The following is a 20,984-nucleotide window of genomic DNA, read 5'->3' as shown; positions in this document are numbered from 1 at the left end:
TAATAAATATCTCAGAAATTAACGAGCGACTGTTATTTGAAGTAATATTTCTGTCTACTTGAAAACAGAAAGGAGCATAGGAGAAAACAATCAATAGTCTGTGGTGAGGGTAATTTCTGATTCTAGGAAAACAGTGTGATATCAAGAGTCATTTTATGGCATTTCTAAGCTAGCCAGTAATATTTCTAATACATACGTGCGCGCATACACACACACACTACAAGTCAGCTCAAGATTATAGGCATAACTCAGAGATATTGCAGGTTCAGTTCCAGACCACCACAATAAAGCAAGTCTAATCTTTGCTGGTGGAAGATCTTGCCTTCAATATGTAGAAATCACATCTGTGAGGCACAATAAAGCAAAGTGCAATAAAATCAGGTATGCCTGTATCTCTCTTCTCTCAATTCAATCTAGTGAATGAAGCTCACTTTCTAAAAGGAACATCTATTACTTCTTATAATTGACTGGTTCTTATTTTATTTCTAAAAATATAATAAAATAACATGAAATTCTAAGAGAGAAAATTTCATGATCATAGCTAATATGTTTTAACCCCCCAAGCCAATATATGTACTAGACTGGGTGCCCAACCTCAGGTTGGGAAGGGGTAGCTTTCAGAGTAGAAAGGTTTGGTGTAAGTTGTGGAGGAAATAATCCACTCTAACAGTTTGGGAAAGGACATTTATTATAGGATATAAAATGGCTTACAGAATCACTAGAAGGGCCCAAGAAAGAGATTCTAGGCTAGGCTTTCAAAAAAGTATGCCTCATACTTGAGCACCAAAGGAACTGCTGCTCCATTTACTATCAAGAAATCCACTGCTAAAGGTTAGAATTGCCAGCTCCCAAAGTGTTTTGTCAATGTCAGCATCTACACCAGCAGAATGACGATGGCCTTATTCCCTACACCTTTTTCTCCATAACTCAGTTCCAAATTCAAATCTCACCCAAATGCATCTGACTGACAGAATCTAACACACGATTTCACTCATATGCAGGATATAAAACTGAAACTCGTGGACCAAACAGCAGTGTGGTGGTTGCCAGAGGGAAGGGACTGGGGGTCCTAATATATGGTGATGGGAGATTTGACTTTGGGTGATGGGCACACTGCAATATTCAGATCTTGTAACATACAAATCCACACCTGAAACCTATATGATCATATTAACTAATGTTACCCCAGTAAATTTAAAAAGATAAATAAATGAATAAAAATAAATATTAAAACACATATAGAAACCATGTTGAAATTTGCCTGGGTAATGTAGCCTTTAGTGTTCCAACCCCTGTAATATAGGAAGGCTCACTAGAGAGAGGTTGGCCTAGCTGACCTAAACAATCCAGGCTAGTACGGACACCTTGACTGGCCTATGTTTTACAATGATTTTATGACACCTCCAGCCACAGAAAAATCCAGAGCCCTCCTCCTTCCAGCCTCTTCTCCCATATTCTAGCCCTTTTTTAATTACCTCCTTTTCAAGGTATTCATTCTCTCAAGATCACAAGCAAACACGCTGATGGTTCATTGTAAGTCTGTCCCCCCTTGACAAAATTTCACCAGCCACAAGGGAGATAGCTGCCTTAATATCTTCAATAAGGTCCAGCCCTAAGGACCAGAAATATTACCAGTTTGCCTTACTACTTACTATTCCTCATGCATCTCAGTCACCACCAGAAGTCTCAGTCTCCCAGATTATCCATTATAAAAACACTAATTCTTATATTCAAGTACCCTCCAGCCTTTCCCTCACAAGCCTTATTAATATTCCCTTTAAAACTTGCTCTCACCCTAGCCAGTTTTCTCAGTGGTTAGAGTGTTGGCTCGTGAACTGAAAGGTCCCGGGTTCGATTCCAGCCAAGAGCATGTGCCTCCCTTGCAGGATCGGCCCCTATCACGGTGAGTGCAGGAGGCAACCAATTGATGTGTCTCTTTCACATCCATGTTTCTCTCTCTCCCTTCCACTCTCTCGGAAAAAGTAATGGAAAAAATATCCTCTGGTGAGGATTAAAAAAATAATAAAATAAATAAAATAAAACTTGCTCTCTGATATCCCAAGTTTTCTCATTCAACTTATTTCTACTTATTATCTAACACCTAGGTCTTCTTGAAGACATACTACTCCTGCCACCTTCTTAAGAAGAGGCTATTTATTTATTTTTCTCCCATACATCAAAGTAGAGGAAGTAAGAAAACCACATAAGTAGAATAAGTGTCCTCTTTGCTCCTCCTTGGTATTTTTAAACTCTCTCCTCCCTCTTTTAAAACGTCAGCTCTTTTGAAATGCATGTCATCAGACTTCTCTACTCCATATCCTTTCTAATTGTCCTCACCTTCTCACATTCTCAACACATTCCTCACTCAGTAATTATTTTGCTTCCTAGTTTACCGTCTCCCAATTCACAACTGATGCTCTCATCATTCTTAGCTACATAAAAAATGGACACTGTGGCCTCTCACATCCATGACATCTTTGGGTTCAATGATCTTTATTTCCACCTTGCCTTAGTGACACAAGCACACGGTCATACAATAGACCCTGTCATCCTTGACAACTGTACCTCCTATCTGACTTCCAGATCTAATCCTTCCAGGTCACTTATTCTAAAATTCCAACTATTTTCTGATATCACTGAGGCCTCTCCTCTGCCACATCAGATTTTCACTACTTATCACCTCCTTCATATCTTCATATCCCTGTTGCTCAGCCAAGATTCAACAGTTCAGCAGTATTACCTGCCTGCACACATCTTGACTCTCTTTGTTACTGTGTATTCCTTGTAGAAACTCAACCCATCAGACATATGCAAGAGAAGGCAACTGGGCCACTAACTTACACCATACACAAAAATTATCTTAAAATAGATTAATGACTTGAATGCAAGACCAGAAATCATAAAACCCCTAGACGAAAGCAAATGCAATAAGCTACTTGATACTGCTCTTAGCAATGATTTTTTGGATTTGACAACAAAAGCAAAGGAAATAAAAGGAAAAATAAACAAGTGGAACAACATCAAAATAAAAAGCTTCTGTACAGCAAAGGAAACCACCAACAAAATGAAAAGCAGCCTACCCAATTGGAGAAAATATTTGCAAATCATATATCTGATAAGAAGTTAATATCCAAAAATACAGGGTGGGGCAAAGGTAGGTTTACAGTTGTGAGTACATAAAACACAGTTTATTCTTGTATTATTATTATTATATTATTTTCCATAGGAACAAGTGTAAACCTACTTTTGCCCCACCCTGTATATAAAGAATTCATACAACTCAATAGCAAAAATAAATAAAAAATGGATTAAAAAATGGGCAGAGGATCTGAATAGGCACTTTTCCAAAGAAGACATACAGATGGGCAACAGACACATGAAAACGTGCTCAATATCACTAATTATCAGGGAACTGGAAATCAAAACCACAATGAGATATCATCTTATACCTGTTAGAATGGCTATTATCAAAAAGACAAGAAATAACAAGTATTAGTGAGAATGTGAGGCAAGGGAACCTTTGTGGTAATGTAAACTGGTGCAGCCACTATGGAAAACAGTATGGAGGTTCCTAAAAAAATTAAAAATAGAATGACCACATAATCTAGTAATTCCAATGCTGGGTGTTCATCCGGAGGAACAAAGATAGTATCTAGAAAAGGTATCTGAATTCCCATGTTCATTGCAGAATTATTTACAATAGGCAAATGGAAGCAACCTAAGTGTCCATTAACAGATAAATGGGTTAAGAAAATGAAATAGCTCAGCTGGCATGGCTCAGTGGTTAAGCATCAACCTATGACCCAGGAGATCTTGGTTTGATTCCCGGGCAAGGCATGTGCCTGGGTTTCGGGCTCAATCCTCTGTAGGGGACGTGCAGGAGGTAGCCGACCAATGACTCTCTTTCATCATTGATGCTTCTATCTTACTACCTCTCCTTTCCTCTCTCTGAAATCAATAAAGACATATTTTTTTAAAAATACACACACACAGGGTAGGGCAAAAGTAGGTTTAAAGTTGTATGAAAAACTCAGAGTTTATTCTTGTATTATTATTTATTAAGTGTTGTATTATTTGCCATAAGAACCACTGCAAACCTATTTTGCCCCACCCTGTCTATCAGCTAAAAAACAGAATAAAATTTTGTCATTTTTGACAACACAGATGGGCCTTAGTGGAATTATGCTAAGTGAAATAAGTCAGACAGAAAAAGATAAATACTGTATGATCTCACTTATAAATAGAATCTTAAAAAACAAAACAACAAACAGCTCATAGATATAGAGAGCATATTGGTGGTTGCCTGCGGCGGGGTATAGGGGTGGGTGAATGAGTAAAAGCGATCAAAAGGCATATATTTTCAGTTATAAAATGAATAAGTCATGGGGAAATAATGTACGGCATGACTATAATTAATAACACTGTGTTGCATATTCAAAAGTGGATTTTGAATGTCCTCATTCCCAGGGGGAAAAAAACTGTATCTGTGTATGCTGAAGGATGTTAGCTGGACTTATTGTAGTAATCATTTTGCAATATATACAAATATCAAGTCACTGCATTATATATCTGAAACTAATATAATGTTATGTAAGTTACAACTCAATAATAAAAGAAAAAAGCTGAACTCAGCAGCTGAACACTGCTGGTTCACTCAGCAGTACCAGCCACAAGTTTATGACCATACAGTTGAAGGAATCTAACAATGCCAGGCTGCCCTACTACCACTAGGGCAGTAAATTCGCTTACCTCTCTTCAACATGACTATTTCACAATGCCTTCTGTTCCTCAAGTTCCCTACACCTTTTCATGTCATCATCCTCAGCTGATGACATCACTGATAATTCATAAAGAGAATGCAATAAAATAAAGATTATTTTATTTGCCCACCACTAGTTCTTCCAATTCACCCACATCTGTGTCTCCATAATCTGCCTTCCATCAAGTTACCATGGAAGGAGTGCTGCTTCTCATATCTAAGGCCAACCTCTCTGTCCATGTCCTGGATCCCATCCCCTCTTGAGTACTCAAGGAATTGCTTCCTGAAGTATTCCTTTCTCTGTCTCTAGCATTATCAGTTCCTTCTTTACTGAATAATTCATTTCAACAAACCAACTAATATCACCTAATTTAAGCAACAGACACATCCCCATAAGCTTAAATTCTCTAGAATCACATATGTTTTCAGTGGATTCCCATTTCTCTACTGTAGCAAAATTTGTCCAAGGTGCCTACCACGTCTGCATCCACTTCTTTACCTTCCATTTTTTCTTTTTTGCCTGGGGAAAGGGGAGTGAGTTATCATTAAATATATACAAATAGTACTTTAATGTGCCAGCAGATCAATGAAAAGGTTTTTTGGGGGGTTTTTTTTGGTGCCATATCTGAGAGCTAACCATTCCTTTTCTATAATGTAACTCATGGGTATTGAAAAAAATTTAAATAGGACTAGAGGGCTCCCCATGGAGAACAGATTGAACCAGTTGTGGAACACATCTAACTGGGAAACCCTATCACTCAAACCATGTAACTAGAAAAAAAGAATTTGGCTGTGTTTTTAAGAAGTTTGGAATCCAGAAATAACAGTGAAATGATCACTAACCTATACTTCTATAAGAAAAAGTAGATTTTGTTGGAAAGGACAAAGAATTATATGTAATTATGTCTGATTTATATCATATACCCATGATACTACTGTGTGGTAAAATACAGAAATCATAGATACATTAAATACTGTGGAAGCTAATGAAATTTATGACTTTACAGAGGTAGTTGATCAAATGTATTGTGAGACTAAGTTAAAACTTACGATATTATCCCTATAGAGGAGAGATGGCCTGAAGATTAACCAAGGAATTTATAAGCATATATGAACAGCCCATGGACAGGTGAAGATTGGGGTGGGGTGGAAGATGGGCGGGGGGGAGTGGGGAATGTCTGTAACACTCTCAGAAATAAAATAAATTTTAAAAAAGATTTAGAATTGATGAATTATAATTAGTATTCTCACTCTCTCAATAGATGTGTACCTTAAAATACAGAAACATGTTAAGAGAAACAAAAATTTATAAAAGTTAATCCAAAATATGAAAAAGTTTGTGCTGTTCTTTGAAAATATTATTGAATTGTTCAATTGTCGGTTTAAATTGATGCCAACACCTTATTAGTTATTAAAGATTATTGGAATTTGGTACATTTGGATTATCTATGTATTTTATGTTTTCTTTAAAAATGATTTATTGATTTTTAGAGAGAGAGGAGGGGAGAGGGAAAGAGAGAGAAACATCCATGAGAGACACATCAATCAGCTGCCTCCCACTGGAGACTGAGCCAGAAACCCAGGCATATGCCCAGACAGGGAATAGAACTGGCAACCTCTCAGTGCATGGAAACACCCTCAACCAACTGAGCCACACCAGCCAGGGTGCTCTTTACATTCGTTCATCAGTTGATAGACATTTGGATTGTTTCTAATTTGGGGCTTTTTGCGATATGGATATTCTTGTAAAAGTGGGTGTGGGAAAGTAGTTTCGATCTGCATTTTCCTAACAATTAAACATGTATTTATTGATGTTTTTGTTTTCTTTTTATTGTAATTAGAGTCAAATTTATTTTGTCTTGATTTGGAAAAAAAAAACATTTTCTCCCCTAAAGGGCATAATAATATGATGTTATAACCTTTTTTAGTGTTTTAATACTTTTTAATTTCATATTTTTTCTGTTTTCCTTTTGACTCTCTTCTGTCTATATCTATTTCTTCACCTTTTACTTTTCATTAAATGTACTCAACAGTGCTTTAATTATCATTTCAATGAAATGGCTTTTAATGAGAACACCAAAAACTTATATTAAAGTGGATGATTATCTGTTCTCATTTTATTCAACCATCCAGTAGCTTTTGACACAATAGGTTATTCCTTTTTCCTGAATATGTGTCTAGGTTTCCCAGGCCCTATACTCTTCAGTTTCTTTTACTTTGTGAACTATTATTCTTACTAGGTCCTCCATCTCCTCCAAACCTGAAAAATCTGTAGCACTGTCCTAGAATCCCTTTTCTCTTTCTGCACTCAACCAGTGTAACCTCATCTGGCTCCCCACAGCTTCAAATACCAAGTACATGCTGAAAACTCTCAAACTTATATGTCTTGCCTAGGGGGCACTCTTCCCTGAAAATAAGACTTATATCCAATTACCTATCATCTTCTCCATTTCAGATTTCCCTCTACAAAAGAGAACATGTTGTTTTTCCTGCAAATATCCCCCCTGCCCAGTAAATGATATCACCTTTCGCACAACAGAAACAAAACAAAAAATGTTAAGAGCCATGTTGGGTTGTTTCTTGTTACACTACACACTCAATCCACCTATCACTCCTGTCAGCTACATCTCCAAAATATTTCTCAAATTTGGTGACTTCTCCCCATTTCTACTTCCCCAACCCTTCTCAAGTCCACCTTCCTTCCCCTTGCGCATGTACCACTGTAGCAACAATTCTACAGGTCTCCCTCCTCCTCCTCTTGCCTGTCTTCCAAGCAAGTGATCTTTCTTGAGTGTTTATGAGGCCTAGTTACTCTCCTGCCTCAAATCTTCAAAGGAATACAATTATACTTAAAATCTAAACTTTTTACTGCAATCCCCAATCTGTCTATAATCTGAAGGCCTCTCTCTCTGAACACAATCCTTCCCTCCACTTTCTTTGTTCATTTTAGTAACAATCGCCTACCTACTTCTGCCCTTTAAATCCATGAAGATTTAACCCATTTCATTCAAAGAGAATTTGCTCCTGCTATTTCTCTGCTTAGAGAGCCCTTTTCATCAGTAAGGTCATAACTCAAATGTCATCTCAGCAGAGTCCTTCCCTGACCATAGTATATACCAGTACCTATCCGCCCTACCATATTTTCTTATTTTATTCTCTCCTGGTAGCATATAAAATTCCTAAACTTATTTTACTTATTGGCTTGCACATTTATTCTCCTCCCCATTTGAGTGTGAACTCTCTGAAAACAGAGGCTCTGTTTCTTTTGCTTATTGTTACCGAAAGTAAATAGAACAGAGCCTGGCCCACTATATAATTACTTGTTAACTGATTCATAGATTTAACAATAATCACATATCATAAAACCTAAGAGGTCTTTCTCCAGAATCTTTACTTACTTTTATGATCCTGCACCTCTAGGAATATCATAGTAATGACATAACTTTGTAAACATGCTACACGAAAATGTGACATGAAAAATATTTTGATCTTCCATTTCCAGAAAAGTTACACCATTTTAATGTTTTTCTGCATATTTCTTAATTGAATACATTAACAAAACAATTAGAACAATGTAAAGATTCATTCTTTCATTTATAGAGTCAGTCAGTCATTATTTCAATTTAGTTGTATTCCCCCCAAGTCTGTATGTTTAAATGCTAATCCCTGCTACCTGAGAATGTGCCTGTATTTGGAGACAGTAAGAGGCAATAAAATTAAAATGAGACTATTAGAGTGAGCCTTAATCGAATATGACTGGTGTCTTTATAAGAGGAGATTAGGACAGGAACACACATGTGAAGACGTTTAGAGGGGAAGACATTATCTACAAGCCAAGGAGAAAGGCCTCAGAAGAAACCAACCCTGAATTCTAGCCTCTAGAACTGTGACCAAGCATATTTCTGTTGTTCAAGTCACCATGTCTGTGGTAGTTTGTTGTAGCAGCTCTAGCAAACTAACTGACAGCTAAGAAAAGCAACCAGCTAATAAATTATGCTTTGCTTAGTAGTATTTGTGGTTCAGTTATACTTTTTTTAAAAATTAACTATTTTACAAAAAAATGTTAAGCTTCATACACGATAGTACTTTGATATCTGTTTTTATTCTCTAAAGGATGGTGTGTTCTAGCACCATTTCCCAGGCTGCTCAGATACATACCTTCATGGGGATACAGAATCATGAAATGAGTTGCCTGCACTACACCTACTTGCTAGGAGATGTGGAAGGCTAATACAGATTTCCTTTTTCCATTTCAAGGTCGTTGTGTGAGTATAAATGTCAAAATTTAATCTTGTTCTTCTAATTATCTTTTTGTATTACAGCTGGCTGATTGTCATTTAAAGTATCTTTTCAGCTCACGTCACCGATTTTCTCAGGTAACCTCTCAAAAACACAACTTGAGAGTGCTCTACTCTTGAGATTTAGTCTTTGCCACAGAAAATCCCAGAGTTTGGGTTAAGAGAATTACTATCTCAAGTCAACTATGTGATTCCGCGTTATTGTAGCATAACCCGAATATTCATTAGAAGTTTCTACTAAGGAACTCAAATTGGTTGTGGTTGTTGAGGATTTACAAGAGTGCTGTGATAGCAAATAATGTGCACAATTTGCTCTTTCCACGAGCTGCGCACAGAATGCATTTGCTGTCCTCATGTTAAATAAATGAGACAATACTTATATATAGCCTTATCTTTTGAATCCTTTATTTTATGTATAAAAGGTATAACAAAAAAATGAAAATAATTTATAGGTCCAGTATATTTTTGTAATATTTGGGGGTATATCATTCCAGCCACTAAATATTAAAATTATATATCTCCCCTTCTCTCTGTCTTTTATTAATTAAATTGTATTATATGTGTACCCTATAATATCCACTTAAGAGCATATTATGAACATCTTGATTTAAGTATTTGATGGACGTATCATATTCTAATGTGTTTGTGTGTGTGCTGCAATATACTTTAACTTAACCATATACTTTAAAATGTTTTTCTGGTTTTGTTTTAAAAGTATTTTGTAAATCCATACATAGGATGTCCCCCTGCCAAATGTAACATAAAGTTAGTGTTTATTAACATACAGTTCATTTTCAAAATTTAAAAGAATCTACGGAAATGAATATATACATATTTTTTGTCAATGCCTGTTTTCAAACTGATGACCATTCTGGTCCAGGCACTGCTAATAACACCAGGCAACGGAATCACAAACATCAAGAATCATTTTGTTCTGTATCTGTGCACCTTCAATTCCTTAACTGTTGCTGGTTTTGTACCATAAACTATCTTTTATGTATCCCCATAAAAAAGCCTAGTGGATAAACTTTCTCTGTTCAAAGCTTAATCTGGCTTCACCTATTATTTCAAATCAGTCAAACCTGAAAAGGAGTGAAAATTAAATAAGTTATCAGCTGTTAAAGTGTGCATACATTTTTGGGGATATCCTATATATACAATGGAATACTTTGAACAACTATAAAGGAAGTGATTGTACTTTGTGTTTTCAAACTTCCAGTAGCATTTTAGGATGAATTTTCTTTGTTCAAAGCTTAGTCTGGCTGAAAAGAAAGAAACATCAATCGAGCTATCAACTGTTAAATTGTGTATACGTTTTTGGGACACTCTGTATATATAAGTTTTTAATTATTTCCTTAAGAAGTATTTCTCAGTGTGGATTTTCTGGACTAAAAGGTCTGCTAATCTTCAAATTATATACATACTATCAGGTTGCCTTTGAAAGGTTATCATTTAACCTCCAACAAAGAGTTCATGTAAATTCCCATCTGCTCACAGATTTACACCACTGGGGCACATCTTTCATTGATAATGAATTTGGTTATATCATCACTTTAATTTAATTTGACCACTTTGCCTATTATAAATCACCTAATCATCCCTGGTCTTTTTCATGCTGTGATATTTCTACTTATATCTTGGATATATTACACCTTTGTCGCTCATCTACATTGCAAATCTTTTACCGGTATATCATTTATTAACTTTTTGTTTCTTCTTATCAAAAAAAGTTTACATAGTGAAATCTTGCCTTTGAACACTACAAAAGTAAAATTTATTCACCTCATTTTATTCTGGTATTTTAATAGCTAAATATTTAATACTTGGGTGTTGATTCTGATCTATGGTGATGAGTAAAAATCTTAAGTATATTTTATAGACAAAATTATCTCAATATTATTTACTAAAATAATAATTATTATTAGTCAATAATTTACTAAAAATTCTAGCCTCAAAAGTAAATAGCAATATTTGCTTTTGCTTATTTCTCTAATAACATTTTAGTTTTATTAAATTCCTTTTCTGTCATTTTACCAATATTTTCATTACATGTTAGAATTTGACAAAGCAAGTTTTATATTAATAATAATTCATTAATTTTAAACAGATTTTTGGACTGTGCTCACATCCATCAGTTCATTAAACTTTACCACCTGTCTCATCCTCAGTCGCTTTACTCTCACCAGGAAGCTCCATGAGTTTTCTGAAATCAAATTTGGGCTTCTTCAGCACTTTGACATTTCTAGCAAAGACATAGGGCAGATAAATAGATTGGCAAGCCTTTTCTATGTCTTTTCCAGTGCTATTTGGAATTAGTTTATTGACTACTTCTTTCAAGTCATTTGTCTGCACCTCTAGGGTCATGATTTCCATCTTCTTTCAGATTTGGTGGAGCTGCTGATGATGAGCATAAGAGGTCCTCTCAATTTGATTGTTGCATTTTTTAGTAAAACCAACACAGAATAGACAAAGCAAATAACCATCATAACCATGGATAGTGTTGACATCAACATGAGCTATAATCACGCTCTGCCATTTTTTGACCATGGAACATTTTTTAACATTTTGTCAATGGTAAGATCCATGCCATGGAAATTAGTCAGCACTTTTTGCCCTGAACATCCTCAGTGATTAGCTTGAATTTTCTAAATGCAACTTCATCATTCTGCAAGTCAGCTAGGCTCACTTCAAAAACATGACCCTTGAGATCAGTTGCGATTTTGGTTCCTTGAGTTCTTGTGACTAGTGCATTTCCAATATTGAACACGGTGCTTTCACATCACATCAAGCTTCCTTAGAAAATGGATCAGCCACTTTCTTCTTGGCTCCCTTTTTGCTGTCTTTCGTAAAGTGCTTGTTCTTGCCGCCTGCCATGGTGCTACTCGGAGGGTCAAAAGACAAATTCTTATCATTTTATTTACAAAACTCTTGTGTTGTTAAGCTTATCCTTGAATATATTATGATTCTGTGACTATTAGACAATGCAAGTATTTTATTTCCAACTGCTGATATTTAAAAGTAAGCAACTTCATTGTATATATTTATATTATGATGGTAATAATGAATTTCCAGGATTTCTGCTATATTTACTGATTTAGGAAATTTCTGTATTAAGAAAATAATCTGCAAATAATAAATATAACTCTTCATTTCTAACATCTATTTTTTCCTGAATAACTCAAGAATAATATTAAATAATAATGGTAATTTTCATTCCATAATGTTGTTAAATAGTATTGATAATGAAAAGAATTACTGTATTAGTCAATTGTAATAATAATACATTTGCTGATTCCCCACTAAGCATGAAGCTAATGTAGCTTGTATAGTACCTTAAAAAGTGTACTCATATATTTTTTAAAATATGATATTATATGAAAAGGTATAGAAAGCTACAGATGTAGATATTCATATGGGTTTATATAGAGATATGTTATCTCAAATACTAAACAGCACATTTTTTCTTAGTAATTATCCTTATTAGTTATTATTGTATTCACTCTATCTGCCTATATAATTTTTACTCTTCTTGAATTACCTGAGTCCAGACATTGTTCCTCCTGTTACTTAAAATTTGTCATCACTCTTCCTACCACCTCTCTCCACTCCCTTCAGTTTGTTCCCAATTGATAATCTCATCCACCCAATCACTTCAAAAATTTCTCTGAATAAGCCCAAATGTTTTGTTCCAGTTTTGGCCTCTCTTATTACTTCTGTTTTAAATTTTGAATCCCTACTTTTACCCTACTTGCAACTCAAATCAACATGTCCAAACCTATTGGACAAACTCACCCTCTTCCCAACAAGCCGCATCCTCCACGCTTTCTTACTCTTATTACAGTCATAATTTTTCCATTATTTAATCAAACAAAAACCATAGGATCACCTCCAACTAATCCCTCCCTACTCTTCTCTACTTCTTGTGGATTGTACTTCTATGTGGCCTTTCATCTTCTGCTCATGCCTACTGCAAAAGTCTCCTGATGTACACACTTCTCACTCCTTTATATTGCTACATATATGAAATTGCTAGTCATGTTACTTCTTGACTGCATTCTTCCACAACATAAAGCATTTATATAATAATGTTGAAATTCCTTTTCCTAACACTTGATAACCAATTGGCATTCCTAGATAAGCTATGGTCAGGGGCCTGAGCCATAATCTAGGTACCTAGGCCAGGCATATTTTGTGATTGGTGATAACTGAAAGTATTTTAGATATGTATAATCAAAATCTCTGCATCTCATCCAAATACATAAATCATAATGATAAAAGGGGAGAGTGGTTATAAAACCAACAGCAGTCTAAGCACCAGAGGAACTTGATGAGCCAGGGCTCAAAGAAGGTAGTAGTCAATTTCTAAAATAATATTTGAGCTAATGTCCAGGTGCATATATGAATGTATACTGATAAAAACATAGTATAAACATTTGCTCTTCAAAAAGCTTTCACCAAATTCACCTGTCCAGTTATTTCTCCTAGTTTATCACAGATTCCTGGGAAACCAAAGGACTGCTTACTATTCTCTGAGTACCCTCATCAATTCACATATGCTGAAGATGGGACAACACAGGTTCTGCCTTGAACCAACTTGAAATCAATCTAGACTTGAGAGCTATCAGGAAGCCTCTCAATCATACTTGCCCACCAGAAGATGGCTCCAGAAATTGTCTTGGGGCCCATGACCAGTATCAAAGATGCTTTGTGAGGAAAGAGATCCCCCTAATAGCAGTGAGAACTATCTTACACAGCACAGTTGCTCAATAAATATTCACTAATTTTCTAAGAAATTTGAAGATGCACTAACACGAAAGAAAAAACAAAGTTAGCCCAAAGTAAAATGAGGTTGCAAGCTCATCAGGGTATAATTAGTCAGCAGACTTCCTGTATTACCTATACATCACCAAAGAAAGCTTTATGGGGGGGGGGGAATTACAGAGGGAAGTGATTCTAATAAATAGGATAAAAAAGACAGTTTGCGTCCCCTGAGACTTCAGCCTTGTTTGAAAAGCAACATTTCTTCTTCCCCTTTGAATACCTTCACCAGGTAAACTGAGGCAATGTTTGCTCTAATCCAGCAATAGACAAGATGGTCTCAGGGGCTGAAATCATTTTTATAGGGACAGAGAGAAATGTCTTCCCTAAGACTTAAAAATATGGAATAAAATGAAGACAAACAGCCACGATGATGGAAACATGACAAAAACATCCAATCAACAGAACACAGGATAAAATGATTTCAGATTTTGAGTTGACTGCAAACTTGATTTCAGTGATGCCACCCAAACTTACTATGTAACTTCCTCGATATTACTAGAAAACTTAAACGGTTCAAAATAAAATATGCACTGCCTCAAAATAATCATGAAAAAATACAACAACAGCAGAAGCAGAGGAGGCTAAAAAGGGAAGGTGATGATTCTGCTTGACTCTACCTGGGCAATGCACCAAGGATACTGCACTCAGTGTCTAGAGAAATATTAATACACATTCGGATAACAGCCTGAATGATGAGTCATAACATATGAGGAGATAAAATATTTAAGATTTTTAGCCTCCAAAAGAAAAGACTTAAGAAATAGGTTACCTGTACTTAAGTGGTTCTGATTTTAAAGAGACTGTCCTTTTGACTAAGCATAAAACTATTCTAACACATAGAAGTAGAAAGATTGTTGTTTGAAGCTTAAAATAGAAGGAAAAAATGTTTAACAAGCTCTTTATCAAAGTAATCATATAAAAATGACCACTACTAGTCATTCAGAGTTTTCTTCCGGGCATTATGCTACACTCTACATACATCATCTATTTTAATCCCCTCAGTTGCTCTGTGAGGTAAGTATTATTACTAACTTCATTTTATAGTAGAAGAAACTGAAGTATAAAAAGGCCAAGCTCTCTGAGTTATAAAGGTAGAATAGATAGACCCAGTTGGACTGAACCATAGCAGCAAAAGCGCTTAACCATTACACTATAGGTATCTTGCTGGGGTCCCAAAGGAACTAGACAGCTGCTTTTAGAAGACCGTAAACATGAAATCATGCTTTAATTTGGAATGGCAAAGATGGTCCTTAAAATGTCTTCCCATCTCATTTTAAGATTCTCTGATCTTATGCTCTTTGTGGAAGGTAAACCAAGATTCACCCAGGATTCCAACATCCATCCGTTTTGGTCTTCAATATTTGGGAATTCAACTCTCAAATAATAGAGTGACTCAAGGTTTGAGGAAGCAAGGAAAGGACTTAAGATACATGCTGATGGAAACATCCTGATATATTTTGCTTAGGACAGTCCTTGTTATCTCTTTCATCACAGGGTTCAAAAGGTATGCTCAACTTTAACCTCAACCAACACACACACACACACACACACACACAATCTGCTTACCCCATCCTGCTCTAGTGTGTGGTATCTGATTTATGACAGTTAATGAAATCAATGGCATCCTATGTATACTAGGATATGTGTTATTTTATAGACTATGCATTATATATATAAGATTAATAATTAAGATTTAATTTATTATATATAAATTAATAATTTATAAAATAAATTTTTATAAATATCGATGATATAATCTATATAAAATAATTTATATTTTATAAATTATTTTTCTATAGAAGCATTAAAAAGAAGAGTCAAAGTAACTATACGCCACGTTACATGACAGATTTAAAGTTATTGAAAGCAGCATGAATGGCTTTCACACTTTCTATATGCTCTAAAATAACAATACGTTATTTAAGAGATTCAACACTTGGAATCTGCCTGCGTGCATGTTGAAAATACCAATGATTTTAAGTGTGCTGGGAATCTGAAATTCACATGTGAAATATCTGAAATAACAAATTGGTTGCAATCATGTTATTGGACTTTTAGGGTCTCAGAGAATCTGTTAAATCTAAAACCCTCAGAAGTTTGCAAAAATAAGGCAGCCAACTGAATAATATCAGAAACAAAACGCCACTTTCATTTTCAACACTGTTTTCAAACAGGAAGAGTATTCTAATTACTTCTCATTTCAATTTTCTACATTAGTAATTTATTTTTCTATCACCACATTATATAGGGCAATTTGCTAAACTGTGTTTTGCTACAGTGGTTCCAAGGAGGAAAAGATTACTTTTGGTGTATTCATGGAAGAATTCACTTTGAGACAAACAGAGATTGGGGGGGGAGGGGGGGGAGTGCTGCATGCCCGGGAAAACCCGAAAATAGGCACTGTGAGGAAATATGGTTTCCTGTGTATGGAAAGATGAGAACACCAGAGCATGTAAATCAGAGGACTTAAGAACATACGGAAGTAACAATCAATAAATTAGCTTAAGCAGAACAATGTGCGTGGTGTGTGTGGGGGGGTGGGGGGGTGTGGGTGTGACCCAGTGGGGAGGCAGAGACTGTGCCCAGAGAAGACAGCCTATAGAAAAAAGGGAAGTAACATTATTGAATTTACCTTCTATAATAATGCATAGTGAGGAACTACTAAAGATAGAACCAGGACCTTGATTGGACCCAGTGATGCAAAGAAGTTGACTTTCAAATATACTAGAACATTTGGAAACTAACATACATAGTTTGGGGGAAGGACAACTGAGTGGGTTGGGGGAAGTATTTTAGTTTCAAAAATATCCCTGAACAGAAATATATTCTAGAGTATTTTTACTTCAGAATTCTCACAGGATATTGCATCTATCTATCTTCAAGTGCACTAATATGTATTAGATATTCCATTGGCTTCAATTGTTTAGTTTCTGTTTGGTCCACATCATTTACTCAAAATGTTCTGAAAAATACAACCAAATTAAGAATTTTTAAAAATTCATATAGATATCATTTTTATCTTGCTTTAGTTTATGAAGAAATTACTAAATCCATACCCATATAATCTTAAATTAGCTTACCATCAAAACATCTGGGGAGTCAAAAATACTTATGATTTCCATAGAGCTAGATTTTGGTCCTGAATAATAAATTAGTTAAGATGTATTTTTAATACTGCATGTAGTGTGACCACCTCATGCTGATTACATAAGGCTCTTAACTCATTTTTATTACTTTTGCCAAAATATCTGCTATAAATTGTGGCAATGCAGTAACAGCATACAGGTATAATAAATCATTTGCATTTAAATGACCGGTGGCTTAATACACCTAATTATGTTTCTCTAATATCTGTCTAGCATTCAAAACACCTGCATTATATTATGTATGCTTCTGTACAGGACAACAGAACATCGTCCTCAGCCTTTTACTCCAGAGTTTAAGATATTAAAGCTAAAAAAGAAAGAAAATGAAAAGATAGTTTATAAGTAGCCAGTGGGTGGTGGGCTATGAATCATGAAGCAAATGATCTTTCTGTCAATACATCGTGGCAGTCATCATCTAATCCTAGTCATCGAGAATGCAGAAATGAGAGACAGAGCTAAATTCCTCTAATCTATGCCAGTTCTCCATGTCTTTTGGCAGACAGCCTGCTTTCACCTTAGAATGGAAGAAACTAAATATCAATGAAGCACCTTCCTCTGACATACACCTTTCCTGAATCTGCACAGCAACTTTCTTTCAAAGCTCTGTGAACTATTTATACATGCTGCCTCAGCTGTTTCTCTAACATCCATTGAGCTAGATGAAGACTAATGTTATCTCCATTTTCCAAATGGAAAATGTGAAGTGCAAAGAAATGATATGGTAAGTCTGAGAAAAACTAGAATTCAGGTTATAACACAAATAGCCTTCCTCTCTAGAATCTATTTTCTCTACATGTTCACTAGCCAAGTGCACTTTGCGGTAATGCAGATGATTCAGCACACATATCTATTTCAACGCATTGTTGGAGGGCACAAGTGTTGTAAGAGCTTTGGTGAGTAATCTGTGAACTCTTATTCTGAGTATAATGCTTGTGATGTTTTACTAATGCTACAAACAAATTCAAATAGTAAGACATGCTCTTACATGTGTTTTTTGCAATAAAAATTATTTTTGCATCTCTATTAAGCTATAAATCAATAAATAGCAACACATGAAAATAATCCATTGTCAGAAATGAAGCAAGGTTTAGGGTCAATTTCAATAACTTCAGGGTATTACAGAAATGCACTTACAGTGATCAATATACATTTTTCTTGCTCGAGAGGCTTTTATGCTGATATACTCATTTTCAACAAGGGAAAATATGTTGCACTATGAAAACAAAGGGAAATTGCTTGACTTATGTGACTACAGTAATGTTTCAAATCTTCAACTTCTGATGTTTCAGGGTAGTACAATTATCCCACACCTTTCAAAAATCTTTTAAATCTAAATTATAAAGCCATTATCAAACCACAAGGAACCATATGAATATCTGATTTGGAACACTACGGATCTGGTAATTATCACTCTGGCAGTATATTTGTGTAATTTAAAGAGCAATTTGATGTTGAGTTTCATGTTTTCTCCCAAGCAAACTAAAAATATCTGTATAAAAATGCACAGAAAAGCCATTCCATGCCAGAAGTGCTGATGTTTACATGAAAAGGGAAAACAGTAATCTTAATTACTGTGGTATAGTATTTTGGAACATTGAAAAATATATTATCACAAAATAGCTAAAATTTGTGATTAAAATTAACCAAAACATCACTCTTTTTAACCAATCAACAAGTAAGCAAAAATGGTACAAGTCATATTTCTGAATGATCATGACAGAGAAATAGGAACTTACTTCTTTCATCTGTTTATTGCAATCCACAACCAAATGCATTCCTATTTCTCTAGAAGATTCTTATATAAATACTTGAATGTATAGTTAATATTTCATATGACCCACTCAATGTTCTTTTTAGACCTTCAGAATAATGTTTTCAAATGTCCTCCAAAGAGATCATCCTGTCTCCAGGAATGATCAAATATGTCTCAAGTTACTGTGCTGAGGTTTTACATTAGGAGGGGAATATCTGCTCACAGTTCATGTAATTTGCACTTGAGAGACAGTGAGTTTTTTTAATTCTGTCTATGCAGCCATCCTATACCTTTGAAAAACATAAAGTTCTTTGTGTCATTTCTTCAAATCCTTCATTCTTGAAATTCTAACACAGGGAATTCAGACACAGTTCCTAAGGCAATGCCCTGTGTATGCTACTTAGACCTGAGATTTTTCATCTTTTGCTGATATAAGCAACCAAAGATAAAAATAGGTCATTTAGATAGAGAATCCTAGATGGATGTAAGACAGAGCTGTGAAATATGAGATAGAGAGCAATGAAATCTGATGAAGAAATGTCTTGGATGATCTTTTAACTTGATACGATTTGTCTGTTGCACATGGTAGGTGCTGTACGAGAACTTTGACGCAAAGTTCAGACATCTAATTATAATACCCAAATACAGGTTAATTGGTGACTATGATATATAAATTTAAGAAAGAATAAGATGACCTACTTCAGAGAATGCTAAGTGCATTGAATTTTTCATGAGTGTTCCACATGACTCTGTCTCCGGTTCCTAATCCTTCCTGCGTGTTGCTCTTTCACAGATGTAAACACAAGTAAAATGTGATATAATAAAGGCCATGGTGGAAACAATCAGAGGGTGGAAATACATCTTCAATTTGCATATCAAAAAGCATTGGTTTGCCTTTAGTGTATAACTGCACACAAATAGAGTGCTTGGATGTCTGTTACTGTGTTGAAATTTTTTATTTATCATCCATTTCTAATAATAACTAATTCCCACTTGATTTGGCATTAAAAAAAAAAAAGTGTGCCTTTATATTAAGAGCTTAAGACAAAGGAAAAATGGTATTCCAATCTACCTCAGCCTGTAAGGCTATATTGACAAAGCTTATTTGGAATGCCAGGGTCCTCAGAGTGATAATTACATGTTTTCACCTGTGACATTTCCATTATCTGGGTTTACTTTTCACCTCTGTTCCCAGTGGCTATAGCACTCACTGGATATGGTCATTGTGGCAGTTTTCATTATGACTGCAGTTATCTCTTAGTAATGTCTTGATATAGTAACCAGAATTAGACATTACCTTGTATTTATTCAGTCTTCCTACATGTTTCAATTTCGATTTTACCTATAAAATAGTATATTTTTCTTCACATCAACCCTGCAAGCTAGGTGGGCTAAGTTTTATTATGATTATTTTATAAATGGAAAAAAAACAAACAAACCAGGACTGGGAAGGTTAAGTGAAATTTTTAAAATTGTACAAGTTAGTATGAAAAGCAAAGAAAGAATCCAGGTTCCCAGTTCCTGGGAAAACACCCTATCTACAGAGGCATCCACCCAATCCTGCAGAATAAGACAAGTGGATCTGGATTCATGATTTTCTCCTTGCTCAATTAATAACACTGCAGAAGAAAAGATAAGTGCATCATATTGTTTGATAAAGGAACAAGAGACAATGTATTCCCTGTGTCTGTAGCCTGGCCTATAAAAAGTATTTACCAGAACATCCATCCCGTAAAAGGGCCAAGACTGTCTTATTTATTTTGCATTCCCGGTGCCTCACAAAGTACCTAGTCCTAAGAGGAACATAATGGATTCCACCTATTGAACAAATGGTTCATGTGCTCTGTCTTTAGGAGAAAAATATTATTTTATTATTTCAACAAAGGCAAAATAATACGAGGAGTTATAAGGCTCTAAATCCATTTCTGTCACTTTTCAAGCATGTTTCATTGCAGAAATTTCTTATCTGTACTGTAAAGACAATGATACCAACCTTTCTACCTTATAGCATTTCTGTAAAAAATAACCTGAAAGAAAAGCTTTCTAAGAAACAAAGAGATATGTGAATATAAGTTAACAATATTTAGTCTGCATTTCAAATACCACATCTATTTTATTCCTGATGATGCAGTTTCAGAAGCAGGATTCAAAGGTTCTAATAAAAATATATATGTTTACATATTTAAATATCATTACTTCTAAGCTTT

The 20,984-nt window shown here is 35.1% G+C and overlaps 1 protein-coding gene and 1 pseudogene across 14 annotated transcripts in view; both read right to left on the bottom strand.

Moving 5' to 3' along the window:
• Nucleotides 1-20,984, bottom strand: part of LRFN5 (leucine rich repeat and fibronectin type III domain containing 5) — a 275,105-nt gene that overhangs the window by 223,536 nt on the left and 30,585 nt on the right. The window lies entirely within an intron of this gene.
• Nucleotides 11,197-11,931, bottom strand: LOC308555704 (small ribosomal subunit protein eS1 pseudogene; annotated as a pseudogene). Its single transcript has one exon. The product of its transcript is annotated as a small ribosomal subunit protein eS1 pseudogene (transcript).

The sequence above is a fragment of the Miniopterus schreibersii genome (assembly GCF_964146895.1).
Source record: "Miniopterus schreibersii genome assembly, chromosome: 1".
NCBI lineage: Eukaryota > Metazoa > Chordata > Mammalia > Chiroptera > Miniopteridae > Miniopterus > Miniopterus schreibersii.
The sequence above is the reverse complement of the archived record's forward strand: the minus strand, read 5'-3'. Positions and strand labels throughout refer to the sequence as shown.